The 14,694-nt window shown below is 41.8% G+C and overlaps 1 long non-coding RNA gene across 1 annotated transcript; it reads right to left on the bottom strand.

Moving 5' to 3' along the window:
* Positions 1-884: 884 nt before the first annotated feature.
* On the bottom strand, positions 885-13,272 carry LOC138950440 (uncharacterized). Its single transcript, XR_011450661.1, has 4 exons — positions 13,045-13,272; positions 11,150-11,286; positions 9,038-9,148; positions 885-5,039 (listed from the first exon to the last, which is right to left on the bottom strand). It is a non-coding gene; the product is annotated as an uncharacterized lncRNA (long non-coding RNA).
* Positions 13,273-14,694: the final 1,422 nt, after the last annotated feature.

Here is a 14,694-nt window from a genome sequence, read left to right as displayed (position 1 = left end):
CTGCATGCAATCATTTCTCCAATTAGCAATCTCCCCACTGTGACAGCAGCGACTAAAGGCACTTCACATCGCCTCCTTCCCTACTTTTCAAACCGATATCACAGGGTACCAGACCGCAATTCCGAGAATATACCAGTACTGATTTATGACGTCTCAACATAATTGTCTTAGCAAGATTAAAGCAGAGTAGATAGAAATACAAGGATCCCAGTACTTCGTGGAAAATATTGAGTAAAAATGCAGATCATTGTTGATCAAGACCGAGGGTCATACAGCAAGACCGAGGGACATACAGCAAGATTGAGGGTCATACAGCAAGATCCAGGGTCATACAGCAATCCCCAGAGTCATGCATACATACATAATGCGTATAGCCCAGCGGACTGCAAAGAGTCTATTAAGGGCTTACACAAACTTTAACTTGTCACAACGAGTTATAAATCACAAGCTGAAAAGGAACTATGTACACATTAAAAATCTTGGCATTATTAATTGTTTTGTCATTAAACAAAGATCGACCAATCAAACACAGCAATAACACCTTCCTATTTCAAGTTTTACGAATCGTAGTCACACTCAATTCGTCAAAACTTTGAACATCGTGATTTGTATGTCGTACGTGACATGAAAACCCATGGTCATACAGCAAGACCCAGGGTCGTACAGCAAGATCCAGGGTCGTACAGCAAGACCCAGGGTCGTACAGCAAGACCCAGGGCCGTACAGCAAGACCCAGGGCCGTACAGCAAGACCCAGGGTCGTACAGCAAGACCCAGGGTCGTACAGCAAGACCCAGGGCCGTACAGCAAGACCCAGGGCCGTACAGCAAGACCCAGGGCCGTACAGCAAGACCCAGGGTCGTACAGCAAGACCCAGGGCCGTACAGCAAGACCCAGGGTCGTACAGCAAGACCCAGGGCCGTACAGCAAGACCCAGGGTCGTACAGCAAGACCCAGGGTCGTACAGCAAGACCCAGGGTCGTACAGCAAGACCCAGGGCCATGCATACATACATAACATATCGCGTATAGCCCAGCAGACTGCAAAGAGCCAATTTTTGTCTTGCTGTATGACTGGGAATTGCAGATATGTTCTTCAAAAGATTATGCCGTGTCTGAAGCATCAATATAAACGCTTATAGCTCACAGCTGAAAAGAACACTTCCTTACTAGTACGAAACCAAATGACAAACTATCAATTTGAATACAAAACAGCTTCATAAGAACTGCTCAAACAAGGACCAATAAAAGAGAAAACTGAAGACCGTGGCCTTAATCTTACAGGTTTGAAGTTAAAACAAGTTTTGCAAACAAAACATGTGAAAGAATGTTGTTATGCCTGAATATTAAAAAAAAAGTTAGTGTTCCCAGAAACATTTATTATATATATTATTATATTCAGACAAGGTTTTTGGGAACGTGGATATGGGGACCTTATTATGTTTTCATATATATATATTTAAATCCTACAAATAACATTTTCCAGAATGTCTTTTTATATTTGGGTACTAAGTCGACATATAAACCACAATGACAAATTTCAACTTTCTGCAAGCAGTTGAAAACGAGTTCCCAAATAACCGGCTGGTGTCAGAGTTAGCTTCATAAGAACTGCTCAAACAAGGACCAATAAAAGAGAAAACTGAAGACCGTGGCCTTAATCTTACAAGTTTGAAGTTAAAACAAGTTTTGCAAGCAATACATGTGACAGAATGTTGTTATGCCTGAATATTAAAAAAATTAGTTAGTGTTCCCAGAAACTTTTATTATATATATAATACAAGTTTCTGGGAACACTAACTTTAAAAAAAAATTAAATCGATCAACACACACACAAACAAACAAACATAACAACAATAAAAAAAAAAATTAAAAAAAAGGACATACATGTTCATGTCTTGTCGTTTTAAAAGTATAACTAAAAAAGAACTTATAACTAGATATTTAACAATGGTACATAGAACATCCAGAAAGTTGAAATTTCGCACTGTGGTTTATATGTCGACCTAGTACCCAAATATATATAGACATTCTGGAAAACGTTATTTGTTTAGGATTTAAATATATATGTGAAAACATAATATTAATAAGGTCCCCATATCCACGTTCCCCATATTCCTAAACAAATAACGTTTTCCAGAATGTCTATATATATTTGGGTACTAGGTCGACATATAAACAACAATGCCAAATTTCAAGTTTCTGGGAACACTAACTAATTTTTTTAAATATTCAGGCATAACAACATTCTTTCACATGTATTGTTTGCAAAACTTGTTTTAACTTCAAACTTGTAAGATTAAGGCCACGGTCTTCAGTTTTCTCTTTTATTGGTCCTTGTTTGAGCAGTTCTTATGAAGCTGTGTTGTATTCAAATTGATAGTTTGTCATTTGGTTTCGTACTAGTAAGGAAGTGTTCTTTTCAGCTGTGAGCTATAAGCGTTTATATTGATGCTTCAGACACGGCATCATCTTTTGAAGAACATATCTGCAATTCCCAGTCATACAGCAAGACCCAGGGTCATGCATGCATACCTACATAACTTGTATAGCCCAGCAAATAATAGTATTACATCAGGGTCTCATTTCGGGGTCGGACTTATCGCTATTTTGTTACTCAATTTCCTTGTCAGCTATTAAACTCTAAGACACCGGTACAAAATGTTTTCTTATTACGGAAGCCGAAGCGGGGTTTCGCGGGGTACCCCCGGGGTTCCGCAGGGTTTCGCGGAAAATAGCTACCGCACGCATACTGCATGCGTCAGACGTTCTCAACATCAACATTCCGCGATCGTCACCTGTGTTTCTGTTGAAGCTCCTGGAGTGACTCAGAATGTGTGTTGCCGTGTTCCACTCCCTTTTCGTTTTTTTCTTTTCTTCAAGCAAGACAGATAGTCATTGTAAATTTATCTGTGAGATTTCATTCAATTTTATTTGGGTTTAAACCGTTTTAATGACATTAAAATCATTTAAAGCTGTCGGTGTTGCTGTGTGTAGATTTCATTTATTTGTGCGAGTGCGTGCAGTTTGCATCGATGGTGCGATTAGTTTGAAAAATGTCCGATTACATTCCTCTTGACAACCTCAATTTCAAAATGAGCCCCTGTTATATTGTGGGTTTTTTTTGCTTAACGCCCAGCCGACCACGAAGGGCCATATCAGGGCGGTGCTGGTTTGACATATAACGTGCGCCACACACAAGACAGAAGTCGCAGCACACAAGACAGAAGTCGCAGCACAGGCTTCATGTCTCACCCAGTCACATTCTTCTGACACCGGACCAACCAGTCCTAGCACTAACCCCATAATGCCTGACGCCAGGCGGAGCAGCCACTAGATTGCCAATTTTAAAGTCTTAGGTATGACCTGGCCGGGGTTCGAACCCACGACCTCCCGATCACGGGGCGGACGCCTTACCACTAGGCCAACCGTGCCTGTGCCACTGTTATATGGTAAGATGTAATGAATAGGTTTGCTCTACATATTGCACCAACAGGCCAGCAAGTTGTCTCAATCTCTGTGCTATGTCATTTTTTCTAGCTGGTCCATATTTCTTCAGTAAGCTTTCGCCAAAAAGCAACAACATGCTGTCTTTGCCCACAACTTCAGCTAGTCCATCTTAAAACCGTGTCTTCATTTAGTGCTGAAGCTTTGTTCGCACATTCATACATGTTCTATTGTTGAGACAAGTATTTTGGTTAATTGCGGCTTGAATTATCTTCCCTGACGGATACATGCCTTTTTGAAGGAGATGCCCAAAACCATTTATTAAAGTTTGTATTTCAGCATGAGACCAGCTTGAATTTACGCTTGTCTTCATGAGCTTTGTCAACCTCTGCCTTTAATTATTTTTTTTTGTTTGTTTATTTTTTGCTTAACGTCCAGCCGACTACGCAGAGCCATATCAGGACGAGGAAGGGGGGGATGAAGGGGGCCACTTGTCAAGCGATTCCTGTTTACAAATGCACTAACCCATTACTTGTGTCCCAGCAGGCTTTAGTAAAACTAAATTAATACCTACTGGAAGATTACCAGTTTCCAGTATGTTAAAATAGGCTTAACCTATCTACTGCTGGACTTACATCAGAACACTAACAGATTAAACTATACATGAATCGCGAGACAAGCGGCAAGAGAAGAGATTTTTGGAAAAAATACAGGTGAATGAGCAAGATTAAGGCAGAAAAAAGAAAAGAATTCATGAAGAAAAAGAGAGCATGACAGGAAAGAGGAACCAAAAATCTACCTAACAGCAAACTAGAAAGCTCCTGCGGTTCCAAAAACAGGAGGGGCCTTTAATTTCTTAACCGCAGTGCCCCACTGCGGGAGCCTTTAATTAGGTAATAAACAATGCATGTTATTAGTAGTAGCAAAAGTATTTAGATATTATAAGAGTATGTCCACTAGAACCCGACATGTAGCATCTATATATAAATAAAATTTAAATAATATTGTGGCGGTTTCTGCGACTTCCATTACTCGCGCAGAAGCGTCTGATTGGAGAAACTAGAGGTCAAAGTATGTACCAAAATGTTGCTAACTTGACGTTGAGCAATGTAAAATAACATATTTTTTTTAAACAAACTTTGAACTCGAATTTCTCCAATCAGAAGATTCTGCACGAGTTTTGGAAGTCGCAGAAACCGTCACATATGATGGTGGCGGTATAAACATACCAAGCGGTTCTGCATGTGTGCGACATGTGTAGTCGCAATCCTTGACGGAGGAGTCATCGCTCCCCAAATCACCCACGATGCCGGTGTTGTCATTGCCCAAATCACCCACGATGCCGGTGTCGTCATTGCCCAAATCAGCCACGATGCCGGTGTCGTCATTGCCCAAATCAGCCACGAATTGCCCAAATCACCCACGATGCCGGTGTCGTCATTGCCCAAATCACCCACGATGCCAGTGTCGTCATTGCCCAAATCACCCACGATGCCAGTGTCTTCATTGCCCAAATCACCCACGATGCCAGTGTCGTCATTGCCCAAATCACCCACGATGCCGGTGTTGTCATTGCCCAAATCACCATGACCAACTGAAACAAAGATTAGTTTAAAATTATAGAATCTTTGCTTATTGTTGATTTATAACACCGACACAAGACAGACGATGGACCTTCTTGACTGTCACGACCTCAAACAGCATGTAGACGCTCCCACACGCAAAACACACATCATTGACTGGATTGTCACCCACGAGTCCACTGACCTGGTGTACGACATCCTGCTGAATGACTACCTCAGATCCGATCATTCTGCAGTTTTGTTCTCTCTTAAGATGGCCAAACCATCCAAACAGAAAAAGCGCGTAGTCCGCCGTAACCTCAAAGAAGTTAACACTGACACATTTCGCGCAGAAGCAGCCCGCCGACTGCTTGATCCTCCGGTATCCTCAGACCCTGTACGTCATTACGACTCCACTCTCAGCACACTTCTTGACGAACATGCACCCGCAAAAACCAAACTCATCGTAGATTGGCCTTCTGCACCCTCGATCACAGCTGAAGTTAAGTATACAAAACAGTTGCGTCGCCGAGCAGAGAGGAAGTTGCGAACCTCAAAGCTGGTAGTTGACAGACAGATTTACAACAAGCAAATGGAACATGCTCAGACACTCATCGCAGACGCCAAACAATCGCACTACAGCACCAAAATCTGTGAAACAACCTCTGCCAAAACACTCTTCTCCACAGTGAATGACCTTGTTGGCTGCTCTTCTGCTTCTCCCTTGCCCAACAACATCGACCCCTCCAAACTGTCGCAAGCTTTCTCTGATTACTTCCATAACAAGATCCAAACCATCCGTGACAAACTAGACAAAATCCCACACCAAAACTCTGAAACTTCTCCTGCATTTACAGGCACTCCCTTCACACACTTTCAGCCTCTCACTCTCACTGACCTGGAGAAAGTCCTCAAAGAAATGACCTTGAAAACCTGTGACCTTGACCCTCTTCCCACACAACTCTACTCTGACTGTCTTCCTGAACTCCTCCCTTCTATTCTCAAAATCATCAACACTTCTCTGCAAACAGGCACTGTCCCCAACTCCTTTAAGACTGCTATTGTCAAACATCTACTGAAGAAACCATCGCTCGACCCAAACACTCTCAGCAACTACCGCCCTGTCTCAAACCTTTCCTTCATCTCCAAACTCCTTGAAAGAGTCGTCCTAAAACAACTCAACTCTCACCTTCTTTGCAACAATCTTCTCTCTCCGCTTCAATCTGCCTATCGTCCTCACCACTCCACCGAAACTGCCCTTCTCAAAATCACTACTGATCTCCTCCTTGCCACTGACCAAGCTGAAATCTCTGCCGTCGCTCTACTTGATCTATCAGCGGCCTTTGACACAGTCGACCACAACATCCTCCTTCAACGCCTTCAGTACACCTTTGGTATCCATAGCACAGCTCTTTCTTGGTTCTCTTCTTATTTCACCGACCGCTACCAGACTGTTTCGATTGACAAACTGAACTCTGACCCCATCAGGCTTGAGTGCGGAGTCCCTCAGGGCTCAGTCCTTGGGCCTGTACTAATTACTCTCTACACTCAACCTCTTGACCACATCCTTGACCGACACAACGTTCTCCACCACTCTTTTGCCGACGACTCTCAACTTCACAACAGCTCTTCCCCTGACCAGTCTGAATCTCTTCTTTCCTCTATCTCTGACACTATCACTGACGTGCAGAATTGGATGACAGAAATCAAACTTCAGCTCAATAGCAACAAAACTGAAGCTATCCTAGTAGGCACTACATCCAAACTCTCCAAAGCCACTTCCGACTCTCTTCAACTCTCTGACTCTTCTGTCCCTCTGTCTTCTGCTGTCAAAAACCTCGGAGTCACTCTAGACAACACCCTTTCCATGAAACAACACATCTCTTCTGTCTCTCGCACCTGCTACTTCCAACTCCGCCGCATCGCCACTATCCGCAAGTACCTCACCACAGATGCTACCGCCAAACTGGTCACGTCCACCATTCTCTCACGTCTTGACTATTGTAACTCTCTCTTGGCGGGTCTTCCCTCTTCTTCTATCTCTCGTCTCCAACGCATTCAAAATAGCTCTGCCCGTCTTGCCTTACGAAAGAAAAAGGGAGATCATATCACCCCCCTCCTAAATCAGCTCCACTGGTTGCCCGTTCCTGCCCGTATCACATACAAAATCAACACTCTCACCTACAAATGCCTCCATGGTCTCGCCCCTGCCTATCTCTCCGACTCTCTCTCTCTCTATGTCCCTTCACGAGCACTCAGATCATCTGCCGACTCCCTCAAGCTCAACATCCCCCACACCAAACTCAAAACAGCAGGTCAACGCTCATTTTCTTTCCAAGCACCTAGCCAATGGAACACACTACCTCTCCCCCTCCGTCAACAACAGTCCCTCGAATCATTCAAATCTGCACTCAAGACATTCCTTTTTTCCACATAATCCATGCATTCTACACTGCCCACCCCAATACAATACAATACAATACAATAACTTTATTAATCTCTAAAAGAGAAATTACATTGCTGAGCGTTTGTGTCCGTAATAATAACATACATAAAACATTCAAAATAAACATTTGTTCTTTGTCCTGAGAAAATATAGCACATTGGTTATCACATAAGAAAGTATATTAAAAATAAATTAACATGCATTCACCATCAACAATGCACAAAAGAAAGTCAGCACCTTGCCGGTTATCACATATTGTCTAAGAGAGTAGAATAAGAGTATATAATCATGCAAAACAAAATCAACAATACTGAAACAATACAGAACACTGACCCCGTGCATCAGAGCGACAACACCAGCATCTACCGCCCCACCTGAGAATTGAAGATGTGAATTGCAGATGGAATGAACGAATTTCTGTAGCGTGTGGATCTTGCGGTTGGTTGTCTGAATCTGTTGCTCCTGTCTGTCCGTCTACTGTCAAATTCCGGTCTGAGTGGGTGCGAGTCGTCAGCCAAAATCTTCTGTACCTTGTCAGTCAGTCGTCGTTCATGTGTTGATGTGAAATTGTCCTGCTTCCTCCCAACCACCCCACTTGCTTTCCTGATGAATTTATCTAATCTATCCCTGTCTTGCTTGTTGATGTTGCCACCCCAACACACGGAGCCAAAGTACAACACACTATTGCACGTTGAAGTGTAAAACATCTGAAGGATTTCTTGTCTGCAGATGTTAAAAGACCTGAGTTTTCTCAAAAAGTACAGGCGAGAGTGGAGTTTCTTCACAAGGGCATCAGAGTTTGGTTTCCATGTCAACTTATTGTCTATAATCACCCCCAAATACCTATACTGCTCTACCTTCTCTACGACCTCCCCCTTGATCACTATCTCCCTGTGTACATGTTCCCCCCTCCTGTTGTCCATTATCATTGTCCATCCCACCTTGAATAACTGTACATATTTTAATGGTTGCTGGTGTGTGTGTGTTGGTGACTTTAAGTCTCCGTGTGTGTGAATGAGTGTATGTGCGCCTTGAGTCGCCTGTTGGGGAGATATGTGCGCGTTATAAATATTCGTATTATTATTATTATTTATGTCAAACACTCTACCGTACCTCGAAATGTTTTAGCTCTTTGCTCAAGTGCTATTATTATTATTATTAGCATTGCTTAACGTCTAGCCGACTACGGAGAGCCTTCTCAAGATATCCCCATGCTGCCAACTAAAAAACAACAAAAAACATCATTGGCGGTCTGTCACTAGCCCCGTAGATGAACCCGACATGTAGCATCTATATATAAATAAAATTTAAATAATATTGTGGCGGTTTCTGCGACTTCCATTACTCGTGCAGAAGCTTCTGATTGGAGAAACTACAGGTCAAAGTTTGTCCCAAAATGTGTTATTATTATTTCACGTTGCTTAACATCTAGCCTGTGTTGCTAACTGGATGTTGAGCAATGTGAAATAATAATAAGAACATTTGGGAACAAGCTTTGACCTCGAGTTTCTCCAATCAGAAGTTCTGCACGAGTAGTGGAAGTCTCAGAAACCGTCACTTATGATGGTGGCGGTATAAACATACCAAGCGGTTCTGCATGTGTGCTCGTCACGTCGCAATCCTTGACGGAGGGGTCATCGCTGCCCAAATCACCCACGATGCCGGTGTTGTCATTGCCCAAATCACCATGACCAACTGAAACAAAGATTAGTTTAAAATTATAGAATCTTTGCTAATTATTGATTTATGTCACTCTATCGTAAATAAGAACAAAAAGTCCCAGTCTCTAGGCTGGGGGAGGATGGAATCTGTGGCATCCCGGAGGCCGTCATTGCCCCCACGACTTCAAAGAGAGAGAGAGAGAGAGAGAGAGAGAGAGAGAGAGAGAGAGAGAGACTTCAAAGAGAGAGAGAGAGACTTCAAAGAGAGAGAGAGAGAGAGAGAGAGAGAGAGAGAGAGAGAGAGAGAGAGAGAGAGAGAGAGAGAGAGAGAGAGAGAGAGAGAGAACCAACGTATGGTTCCTGATGGCTTTCTTGCCTGAAGAGTGAAGTCAGGTGTATGTAATTTCATCGTTGCATGCACAACAGAAACTTCTTAATCATAAACTCCATTATCTTTTTTGAGAATCTAACTCCTTCATCCACTTCCAAGACCATTTATTTGGATGTTTTGCCTCACTTGGCAACTTGTCGTCAAGCTGATTTGCACATGGGTCTCCATTCTTGAAAAAATCCACGCTTTCACTTATCGTGGTGGCCATTTTGAATGTAAAACAGGAAGTGACCACAAAGGGAAGCAAAGACTTGTGGGAGAAAAAGTGAATCTTTTTGAGACAAGTGAGGCCCTGATAAGGATGTTTAGGGAAAATGTAACTTTTGAAAACATAGGTAAATGTAAACATCCTTGTCAGGGCCTCACTTGTCTCAAAAAGATTGCAAGCGCTTACGATCTGCAACGCTGGGCTGTTTGACGAAATTATATTTATTATATCGCGCATGCACAAGATGTTTGAAAATGCGGGAATTGGTATTTCTTTGCGTGAAAAGGCGCGCATCCAAATTTTATTTTTGCGGGATTTCTTTCATATTTGCGGGAATGCGCGGTCTAGAATCGACACTGCGACAGATCAAAACGTGTCAGAAGGTTTTTGCCAGAATGGAAGGACGAATTTCCTTGGTTAGATTTCGACAGTGGAGTGTGCGTGAGCGCAACTCCATGACTGTGTGTAGGGGTGGGGACGAGTTTTTGCATTCAGATTGTGGGTAACCTGATTTTTGTGCGGGTAAGTTAAAAATGACATGTTACATACCCGGGGAAAGCTGAATTGACAAAAATGTGGCCACCCCTGCGTCCCGTGACAGTAAGGTGGGTTCGTATCATGAAGGAGTTAACAAAAGTGACATTTAGCCCTAATGACAGTGAGGGGCGACATTTGTATTATAGCCTACAACAATACAAATGTCGCCCCTCACTGTCATCAAAGGGTACGAGTCGTGCATCCCTCTCATTACTAGTACTATTGATTGCCAGCACTAAGAAAACTATTAGGAAAGGGTGTATTTTTCAAATAAGTCCAGAGGCTATTTAATTTAGTAGCAATGGACTTCAGACTTTTTATGGAAGAGAACAAATTCCAAAATGATAGGTTTTAAATCGTTTTAAGTAGGGCTAGGCGAGGCGCTCTCTTGCCAACATTGCGTCATAATCTGAAAGGTTCCGCGACGCAATATTCCTGATCCTGATACTTAGCTGCGTCGATATCATCGGAAAATGCACTTTCCAAACCTACTTGTGATATAGACTGCGCACATTTCTTTGCAACCAAACAGCGCCGAAACTCAATTATGTAAGACAGATCTCTTACTTTATCAACATCAGTGGTTGTCTATTGACAACTTGATGCGGCATGCGTGTTCAGATTGTTACGCGAAGCTGTGGTTCACTCTCCCATCTCTGTCAAAATGGCGGAAGGCCGAATCAAGCCACCAGCCACACGTCACTTCCGGAGAGGGACATTATTTTCTTTCGTTTTCTCCCGAGCTTTTGAGAATACGGGTTAGAAAAGTGAGTCATTATCTTCACTGGAACATATTGAATACGAACTCTAGCGCATAAGTCATTAAATTGAAAGAAGAAAGAGAAACAAATGGTTATTTCAGTATTTTTTTTTACCATGGAGACAGCCTTTAAACTTACCACAGATATGTCGTCAGGACATGAATCCAGCCAATGTGTGACTTTCGTGGTCTCGTATACACATGGAATTGCGAAGTTCTGAAGACATGGGCTTGTGAAGTTGTGTTGAAGTGGACTTGGACGGGATTTGTCGTGTTCTGTAGACCCAAAACACTGATTTGTACATTCATGTGTTGGAAAACACAGGATTTCCATTTCGTAAAGTTTCAATCAAGCCGCCATTCGTGTTTCAATTTTCAGCTACTTGAATCTAGTTTTGCCTTTCCATATTTGGCTAATCATTATGAGCTATTAAAGGGGCACGCCATAGCTATAGTTCGGACAATTTGCATCGAGTCTATCAGAATCCTCACCTTCCAAACTGTAATATTCCCACGTTCCACATCCACAAACCCTGCATAGCTACAGAAAGCAGAAATGTTTGAAGAACTAAATCCTTGCGCGCATTTATGTGTAGTGGAAGTGAGTGACAAGCCAGAGCTACGCTTCACTCACAACCCAATTTGGCAACCGTCAGTTTAAAGCAATTTAATTGCAGATAAATGTCAGTTATAACCCTCTATTTCTGATCAGGTCTCCATGCAATCACTTTTTGTTCTTCCAGTCTATTTAGATAGCTGGGATAATATTGCAGAGGGACGTCCTCATGAATATTTCATCTACATCAGTGTTGCTGCCAGCGTTAGAGGACAATAGGTCATTTGGACCTGACCGTAAGAAATCAATAGGTCCAAATGTCCTGGCTTTAAAAAAGTAATAGGTCTTACCGTCTACAATTGACCGCGGCACCCTTGTTAATTTTAAAGTAAATCACAAATTTGTGTCAGCACACACGCATGTGTGTGTGTTTGTGTGTGAGTGTGGGAGGGGAAAGAGAGAGAGAGGGAGCTGATTTTCCACAATAAGTTATAACGTGACTTCAAATTAATTTTGCCATTTAATGACAATAAACGTTCAACTTTGGCAATTGCCAGAAACTTAAACTGCCAACCGTCAGAATCAACCAGGTAAACATGGTTAGATCACGCCACCTATTTGTCAAATATGATATGAACTTAAAATAAATGGGGAAAAATGACTAGAATATTCAAGGACTCCTGAAACAAAAAGGTAACATTTGAAACACTAGCTGTGTTGGTCCTAGAGTACAGTGTCACTGCCATTCCTAGGTACTGGTGGATTTTCAGAGAACAGCCTCCTGGAACAGAGAGTGGAGTGTACACTAGTACGACCTCATCTAGAATACGGCAATCCTGCCTGGTTTCCGAGACTAGTACGCCAATCAACATCAATCGCAAGAGTCCAAAGAAGAGCTACTAAACTGATTTACGAAATAAAAGACTACACATATGAAGAGAGACTAAGATACTTGACTTTGCCTACACTAAAGGCAAGAAGAAAGAGAGGGGACCTAATACAAGCGTATATAATATTTAACGACATTGATGACACTAACAAAGATTTCTTTTTTAAATCACCGCAGACTAACATTGTTGTAACACGTAACAGTACTGACAAAATACAAAAAGAAAGACATGATAATAACAATACAAGAAAATTTGCTTTCAGCTATAGAGTTACAAATGACTGGAACAAACTAACAACTAACATTAAACGGGCTCCCAGTACAAATGCTTTCAAGAACCTCATTGACAAACACAACGCTGGACACGACAGTCGTTGCAATAGTCACTCCCGGTGCACTTCACTTCAGTGATTGCCTTCGAGGGCCGATTAGACAGCCATTGACCAGAACTATCAATTCACAGCGGAATTCCCACTCAGAAGAGACTCCTTCGATGCGAAGAAGCCCTCTCAAATCTTCAATGCCTAACTCAAATAAATAGATATAACACTGTTCTTATAAAGTGCGCTACATAAAATCTAAGGCTTACCTGTACGAGTGGTGTGCCTGATTGTACGAAAGGGAAAAAAATCCCATGCAGCGACCATGTTCATTGTTCAGATTTCTTGAAAAGGCCCGGATCGCTTATCGCTTACGCTCTAAACAATAATAAATATTTCACTGAGGTAAAGCAATTATTTCCAAATGTTCAGAAAATATAAGATAAACTTGTGAAATAAACCTGTAAAATAGTTATTTTACAGTTTTATTTTACACAGCAATGTTAAAAAAAAAAAGAGAGAGAGAGATAATTTTTTTTTTTTTTTTAGTGTCGTAAGCACAAGAATGCTAAAAGCTCAGAAGAGATTGTTTGACGATGCAGAGATCTGTAGCAAGGGAAGGGGGACAACCAAGTCAGAACTCAAATGCTTTTGGGAACACGAGTTAAAACCCCTCAATGGTCAAGCTGAACACGAAAATTACATTTTGAGGTTACCTTGGATATGAGAACATGCTAATGTTCCCATAACCACAGAATGTTCCCAGATCCACGCTCTCACACTTACAGATGTCCCCAGATCCAAGACATTTTAAAAGTATATATATATATATATATATATATATATATATATATATATATATATATATAAATCCTAAAGCCTCCTTAGGTCGACCAATTGTCGCCCTAAGGCCCCCATTTTACAACACTTTCGATTTAGGTCGACCGAAAATCGGTCGACCTAAGGTTTGGCCCCTTTTCTGCAATCCCATTGGACTGACAGCATCGACCCTATGCGCTATGAGAAGACAGTGCCCAAAGTGTCTTGTCTGTAAATGGCATCAATTTGGGATTTACCGTTTAGGAAAAAAATCAAAAAGTAATTTTGAGACTTATGTTGACCTTTGGAAAATGGGGTATTTAGGGCAACTATGATAAATTGTCAAATATATTTTTATCTGAGAGTGTTCCTTGTAAAAAAAATGAGATTTGTGGGAATTTTGTTTTACTCGAAATAATGAAATACGTATCCCATTCGTGCTTCTTCTCGTTTTGCGAAACTTGTCTTTTGTGAAAAGATACACAATTCACACTATGAGCCATCACGGATCCATTGATCTTCAAATGGTTCGACCACAGTCAGACGAAATTTGACCTGCCGCCCTCATCGGAGATGTGAAAGGACGCCATTTTTTCTGATGTGCTCTGCTGGTAAACAACTTTTGATGACTTTATTTGATTGTTTTGCAATGTAAAATATATACGTAAGTAATTTGAAATACAATGCTGATCATAAGCCTGATTTTTACTTTCCACATCGCTCTCTCCACAACTCAGTCGAGTCAGTGCTGAGTGCTCTGATTCTGAACATTGTCGAAGCGACGAAGGTGAACTTTCTGCGCATCGATTTCTTTCGATGTAAGCTTAATTGTAAGCGTTTAGTCTACCAACCCGAAGAACACATTTGCAAATTCGAGTAAAATATGTCGTGTGAAAACGTTCAGAGTGCTGTGTTTCATTTGGGTCTATAGAGTATAGTTTCTCACTCTCAGGTCACAGTGCAGCGAGTGCTGCTGCATGCTGACAGGGACGCTGACTTGTCAGTGACACTGACTGTCACTATAATGTCAGTGTTACAGAAGTTCAGCCACTGGTCATGGAAAATTAAAGTGTATTTATTGGTAAGGGAATTTGATAAAC

Source organism: Littorina saxatilis, linkage group LG16 (genome assembly GCF_037325665.1).
Source record: "Littorina saxatilis isolate snail1 linkage group LG16, US_GU_Lsax_2.0, whole genome shotgun sequence".
Classification (NCBI taxonomy): domain Eukaryota; kingdom Metazoa; phylum Mollusca; class Gastropoda; order Littorinimorpha; family Littorinidae; genus Littorina; species Littorina saxatilis.
This window is presented reverse-complemented; position numbering and strand designations above follow the sequence as displayed.